Raw genomic sequence first — 8,041 nt, forward strand, 5'->3', positions numbered from 1 at the left:
AATCAGAGGTCAAGATAAGACCTGCTGCTCTGCAAGGAACTGGAAAAATGAAACTGCACAGTTATTTGGGAATCTGGCTGTCCAAGAACAAACAGCCAGCCTTTTTTTATTTTCCCCTCTCAATAAGGAAAGTGAATGCTCAGCTTTGAGGTATGCTCGGCTTTGAGGTATGAGGTATGTTCTATTTGTTTTGGAGGAATTAATGTAAACTGTCCACAGTTGCATTGCTAAGATGAAATAGAAAAATAGGAATCAAGAGTTCACCAGTAAATACCACTGCTTACAATCAGAATTTTACAAAGCTCAGAAGTAACTGTTTTCCTAATATGTCTGACCAATATGGAGCCCTTTCCTTAAATTATGGGGGGAAAAAAAGTATTTTTGAGTTAATTCTGGTCATCTTACTAGTTCAGCTGGATCCAGTGTAGTAGTGAAATAAACAGTGAAATAAATCACTTTCTGATTAGCAATTATGGTGGCCAAAAAATTCAAAGAATCAAGAAGCAAATCTCTTTAGCTAAGAATATGAGGTCCCACCTCCCCCTCTCGTTTTGTGGAAAATTGTCTCTCTGCTCTGACACCACTTAAGTTACCACGTCAGCCTCTGATTCTCTTCACTTCATTTTGAAAGCCTTTTTCCTTTCCTGTCAATGTGGTTTCCCACCGTTCTCTTCAAACTGCTCTTAGAAGATGCAGGGTCCTGGGATTCTCGAAGACGCCACGTCACTGATGCCTGCCCCTCCTTCTGAAAGCTCCCTTCTCTCCTGGCTCAGTGAGTCCTCTTCAGGTTTCTCGGAGGACTTTTCCTGTGTGCTGTGCTGAGGCCTGAGTCCCAAGGCCCACGTTTCTTGGGTTTATTTCCTCATGCATTCCACACATAACTGTCAAGTGCCTTTTAAGTGCCTGGCAATGTCTTAAGGTTCTGACTTCAGCTCCATTTTCTCTCTCATCTCTGTAGCTTCTCCCTCTGCAATGTCAGCCTCCAGGCTTTATCCACCCTCTTCACCCTTTCCTTTTGGGCCACTGCTTTAATATACATTCTTTTTCTTGCCTAAATAATTTTATTAACTACCACTCATCCTACAGAAAGTATCTTTTCCCTGTCTTTCCTTCATTGACTTCTCTTATATTTAATATAAAATGTTTCAAAATTTCCCCAAATTTAGGTAACTAGGAAGATGAGAAAAATGGATGATAAGCCCACACCCAAAGTCAACCGTTTCATCTTTACTGTGCTTTCTGCCAGAATTTTTGCAGGTATTTTTTTTTTTAAACAAGTTGAGAGGGTAGAAAAATTATTTCAACCTTCAAAAGTTACCAAAACGTGAAGAAGAAATCTTTCAAATACCTTTCTTGAAGCCAGCAAAATGCTGAAAAGAAACTTGACATAGGTATCTCACTCTCCCAAAATTAGAAAGAAAACCAAATAAAGATCAATCTCACTTCTAGAAATTATGCAGTAATAATAAATTAAACATGAGCAAATATAATATAGGAGAAAAATTTTAAATGGTAAATAAACACTGAAAAAATAGCTAAATAGTAATAACTTTATTGCATTAAAATGGCATGCTACTAGGACAAGGATAAATTTTAATCACTGCTTCAAATAATGCAAAATTTGACTTCTGATAAAATTAAAATTGCACTCCTAACTTAAAAGAAGTTTGAGCAAAAATAGGAACAAATGATATGTTCTTGACATGATATTAATTTCATTTCAGCATCATGCTTAATAGTCAAAACTGAGAAAAACTTCCCTTGATAAGGGAAACAATAAAAGAAATTTCAATTTACTCTTGTTTGCAAAATACCAGACAACACATTTAGAAAAGAGAAATATGAGGTATAAATACAAGAAATAAAGTAAACTTATGGCTATTTTCAGATGATTTGCGAGTATCCATGGAAAACAAGATTATCAACTGAAGGGAAGTTCTAGAAACATAAGATCTTATTCAGTATTTTTTGCATAAATTTCACAAAAAAGGACTACTGGTTTCCTTCAGAGGAGCAATCTATGAAACAGTGCTCATTGCCACTGCAAATAGAATTTGGAAGTGATTCTTCTTTTTATTTTGAAGCCATTTAAATAAACTGAATTTATCTGATCTTTGAAGATTGAACAATTAACATATTAAAAAATGAAAAAAGCAAAATCCTACATCTGATAAATAGCTTGGTAGGAAGCTAGACAACTAGACAAAAGACGACAGCTTTTTAATAAAAACAATAACCAGACAAAATAGTGCATTTAAGGATGCTATCTACAATAGCAAAAAGTCTACAGATAAATTTCAAATGACAATGCAGAGTGTAAAAAAGAAAATAACACTTTAATATTCTGCTGAGATCCATAAAGGTCATGAATAAATAAAAAAGCATATCTTAATATTGGATAGAAAATGTCAAAAATATAAAGAATGCTAATAATTGAATTTCTAAATTTGATGGGATCCTAATGAAAACCTACTGAGAAGTTTGGGGAGTAGCAGGGCTTTAAAAATACTGGGTGTGTGAGGAAACCAGATCTGAAAGAGACACATGTACCCTAATGTTCATCGCAGCAGTGTTGATAATAGGCAGGACATGGAAGCAATCTAGATGCCCATCAGCAGACGAATGGATAAGGAAGCTATGGTACATATACACCATGGAATATTACTCAGCCATTAAAAAGAATTCATTTGAATCAGTTCTAATGAGATGGATGAAACTGGGGCCCATTATACAGAGTGAAGTAAGTCAGAAAGATAAAGACCAATACAGTATACTAACACATATATATGGAATTTAAAAAGATGGTAACGCTAACCCTACATGCAAAACAGAAAAAGAGACACAGATGTACAGAACAGACTTTTGGACTTTGTGGGAGAAGGTGAGGGTGGGATGTTCTGAGAGAACAGCATTGAAACAAGTATACTATCAAGGGTGAAACAGATCACCAGCCCAGGTTGGATGCATGAGACAAGTGCTCAGGGCTGGCGCACTGGGATGACCCAGAGGGATGGGATGGGGAGAGAGGCGGGAGGGGGGATCGGGATGGGGAATACATGTAAATCCACGGCTGATTCATGTCAATGTATGCAAAAACCACTACAATATTGTAAAGTAATTAGCCTCCAACTAATAAAAATATATGAAAAAAAATAAAATAAAATAAAATAAAAAATAAAATAAAAATACTGGGTGTGCAAACTAGATGTTTGATGGGGGTTAATGTCTAAAAATATATATCATACAACTTAATAGCAAAAAACTATATATAGTTAACCCTTGAACAACATGGATTTGAACTGCACAGGTCCACTTACACTCAGATTCTTTCCAATAAATACTACTATAATACTACACAATCTATGGTTGGTTGAATCCAAGGATATACAATAGCAGATATGGAGGGCCAACTGTTAAGTTACACATGAATTTTCATCTGTGTAGGAGTCTGTGTCCTTAACCCTCTTGTTGTTTCAAGGGTCAAGTGTCACCTGATTAAAAATTACACAAAAGATCTGAATAGACATTTTTCCAAAGAAGTCATACAAATGGCCAACAGGTATATAAAAAGGGCCCAACATCGCTAATCATAGAGAAATACAAAGCAAAACCACAGTGAGATATCAAGTCTCACACCTGTTAGGGCAGCTTTTATCAAAACATCTAGAGAGAACACATATTGGTCAAGATGCAGAGAGAAGGGAGCCCTTGTGCACTGTTGGTGGGGATGTTCATTGGTGTAGCCTATATGGAAAACAGTAGAGACTACTCAAACAATTTAAAAGAAAAAAAAAAAAAGACCTACCATGTGATCCAGTAATCCCACATCCAGGTATATATCTGAAGGAAACAAAAGCAGTACCTGAAGAGATAGCTGAGCTCCCCTGTTCATTGAGGCATTATTCAAATAGCCAAGGTAACTTAACAACCTAAGTATCTATTGATGGATGAATGGTTAAAGAAAATGTGAAATATACAAACAATGGAATATTATTCTGCCTTAAAAAGATCCTGCATTTGTAACAATATGAATGAACCTGGAGTGTATTATGCTAGGTGAAATAAACCAGAAGGAAAAAGACAAATACTACATAATTCCACTCATATGTGGGAGGGGAAAAAAGGCTAACTCATAGAAATGGAAAATAAAGTGCTGGTTACCAGGGGCTAGGAGTGAGCGATATGGGAAGATATTGGTCAGAATCCTTTAAGTTGTTAAGATGATTACATTCTGAGGGTCTAATGTACAACACAAGGACTATAGTCAATGATACTATATTGCAAACTTGAAGTTTGCTAAGACGGCAAATCTTAAGCATTCTGACCACACAAAAAAATAAATAAAGAGGTAATTATGTGAGGTGACAGGTATGTTACTTTTAACATGACTATGGTAAATAATTCATAATGTATATTTGCATAGTACCATTACATTGTCCACTTTAAATATATGCAATTTTATTTATCAGTATACCTTTAAAAAACTGGAAAAAAGAAGAAATTTTTTTCAATTTTAAAAATAAAAATATAAATTACTCTGAAATTCATCTGGAAAAAAATGAATATGTTAGAATAGCTAAGAGAAACCAGAAAACATAGGAGTGATGATGAAATAATATATATGCAAAAATAGATAACTGAATAACTTTTGCTGCACACCAGAACCTAAGACAACACTGTAAACCAACTACACTTCAATTTAACAACAGACAAGGGTAATGAGCAAAGACAAGCACTATCAGCATTTTAAAATCTTTAAAATCATAATATTTAAAATAGCATTACACAGGTGGAGGAGTGAACAGACACAGCAATGAAACAGAATCCAGAAATGGATACAAACGCATAGGGTGATTTTTTCGAGCAAAGACAGAATTTTTAGTTAATGGAGTAAAGATGAATTATTTAATAAAGGGTAACTGAAAATAGACTAATCATTGGAAAACTTAACTGGATCACTGCTCAATTCCTTACAACAAATTAATTCTAGAAAAATAAAAAATTTCAATTAAAAAAAAAAAATAAGACTTCAAAATATCTAGAAGAAAATTGGTGAATACCCAAAAGTCACATAGGCTGTTTGTTCTATTTGATTAAAAAAAAATACATTTTATCATTTTTTCAGGCAAAAATGACAGTAAACAAAGTCAAATGACAAATGAAGAGTCAGTGTCTTTACAATACATTCAACAGAGTACTAGCTCTAAAGATTTATTTGACAAAGTGTCATTTTAATAGAAAAAAATGTTATCTTTGTTTTAACTTTCATTCTGTAATTAAGAGTGAAGTTGAACTTCTTTCCATGTGTTTACTGGCCATTTACATTTTTGACCTACTCTGATAATCGCCCACTTTATGCCGTATATTTTCATTGCTCTGCAGGAGCTCTTTGATTGTCAATAGTATTATTGGTCTGCTAGATTTAATTGCTTGTCTTTCTGTGCCAGCATATAACAGAACAGAATTGTCAATTCTATCAAATCTACAATCTCTTTCCTCATGGATTCTAGATTTCATACCTGTTTTAAAAGTCATCTCTTCCTATCCAAGTTAACAATGTAATATTATAGCAGATGTGTGATATACATGCAATAAATTTATGTGTATTGTGATGTGGGAGGGTCTACGTTTATTTTCTTTGCAAAAAGCCAAGCATCCTAACACAATTTACTGAATTATCTGCTCTTTCTTCACTTCAGGCAAACTTTTGATATATTCAGTTGCTACACATCCTTAGATCTGTGTAGGACTCTTAATTCTATTGCATGAAATTATTTGTATTCATGCCATCATTATAAACACCAAATTACAATAACTTTTTGTTTTCTGTACTGTCCGAGAGGACGAGTGCAATATGCATTCTTATTTTTCAAAATATTCTTGTCTATTTTCACACAGGTTTGTTATTGGATTTTTTTTTTTTTTTTTTTTTTTGGATTTTTTTTTTCTTGTTGTTTGCTTGGTTTTTGCAAATAAATATTTGAATCAGTTTGACAGATTCTCCCAAAATTCCACTGGGATGTCATCAGATTTAAGAGTTCAATTGAGAAGACTGACACTGCTCCAATATGGTCTTCCTAACTAGAAGCATCACTTGCCTACGCATTTATTCAGATCTTCTTTTACATCTCTCTGTAATGTTTTATAGCATTTTTTTCCCAGAAAGGTTTTGTATCTTAAATTAATTCATACATATTTGGTGCTTTTGTGGTCAACCAACGGGCTAATTTTCATTTCATTTCCTGAGCAGTTATTCCAAGCATAGAAGGAAGCCTATGATTTTGTATATTTAGATTATGCCCCTTTAGGGAATTGTCTAGTTTTAAATAAATTATCCTACCAACATCTTGTATCCAGTGCCTATTAGTCGCTTCAGTCTTGTCCAGCCCTTTGTGATCCCACAGACTGCAGCCTGCCAGCCTCCTCTGTCCAAGGGGTTTTTCAGACAAGAATACTAGAGAGAGTTACCATGCCCTTCTCCAGGGGATCTTCTCAATGCAGGGATCAAACCCACACCCCTAGTGTCTCCTCCGTTGCAGGCAGATTCTTTACTGCTGAGTCACCAGGGAAGCCCCTTGTATTCAGTTTATTACAACAATAACCATGTTGTATTGATCTTTCTGCAATATTTCTGTGTCTTCACAGATAATGTCTGACTTGCCGTTGTGTCAGTAACACACAGAGCTGTTAAATAAATATTGGTTTAATGGGTAGTGCTTCCTGAATGTACAGGCCAATCCTGTCCATAAGCTGCAGACTGAATTTCCAACAGTGTGCCAAACATCTTCATACTGGTTTCCTTCTGGCACCTCACAGTCAATGACTGTCACTAGACATCTCAACATCCTCTTTTCTTCTCTATTCCTACCTCCTCTCTCACATTCAGTCCTTTACTACAGCTTAAAAGTTCTACTTCTGGACTTTCCTGGTGGCTCAGTGGTAAAGAATTCACTTGCCAGTGCAGGAGACATAGGTTCGAACCCTGGTCCGGGAAGATCCCACATGCCACGGAGCAGTTAAGCCCGCAAGCCACAGCTACGGAGCCTGTGCTCTAGAGCCTGGGACTGGAAACTGCTGCAATAACTGAAACCCTTGCATCCTAGAGCCCACGTTCCGCTGAGACGCCCAAGCACCACAACTCGAGAATGGCCCCTGCTTGCCGCAACTAGACAAAGGCCTGAGCAGCAACAAAGACCCTGCACAGCCAAAAGTAAATTATAAAAAAAAGTTCCACTGCTGCAGTGTTTTCACCTCATTTTCATATAAAAGAAACAAGTCCTCCTCCTATTTGAAAACCTTCCGTGGTCAGTTCCCCACTGCCTAAACAAAACCTAAACTCAGGATGGAATCCAAGACCCTCCCCAGGCCAGTTCCATCTACTTTCCAATTCCACCCATGTTCACTCTTGACTGCCGATAAGCGGAGACTGAGATGGGGACTCAGATGGATTGGGGAGCTGGTGCTCCCAGGAAAAAGGAATGAAGGGAAGTAGGAAGGGGAAGGAAAGGAACTAAGCTCAGACGTGGCCCCACCTGCAGCCTGTGTCAGCCGGGTCCCTAGGCTGCTCCCGACCAGAAAATTTAGTTGGTCCCCCTGAGAGGGGCTTACTCTCCTGTGGCCTGTGCCAGTCAGGCACCTGAGCCAAAGATGCAGCAGAGGTAGCAGGTGAGCTCTCTGTTGAGGTGGGTTTCCGTTCACCGGAGGGTGATTCTCTGAACAAGGGCAGACCTGTGGCCTCATTAGAGCTGGGAGAGGGGTAACCTGCTAGCAGGGATGTGGGGAGGGCAGCAACAGCATCTCTGGCCAGCTCGAAACTTGTGTCCCATCGTCGCCCTGAGCTCCAGCCACTCAAGAACACTCATGCTTCCTAAATATGTCCAGCACCTCCATCACTCCATACCTTTTCCTGGAACAACCTTCCTACCTTGTCCAACTATCAAAGACCTACTCAGATTGCAACATATTCCAAACCCTTTCTCATCTGTGATAATCTCGTGTCTCCTCTCACTTCATTAGCCTTGTGTCTTCCTTGGGAGTTTCT

Source organism: Cervus canadensis, chromosome 31, assembly GCF_019320065.1.
Source record: "Cervus canadensis isolate Bull #8, Minnesota chromosome 31, ASM1932006v1, whole genome shotgun sequence".
Classification (NCBI taxonomy): Eukaryota; Metazoa; Chordata; class Mammalia; order Artiodactyla; family Cervidae; genus Cervus; species Cervus canadensis.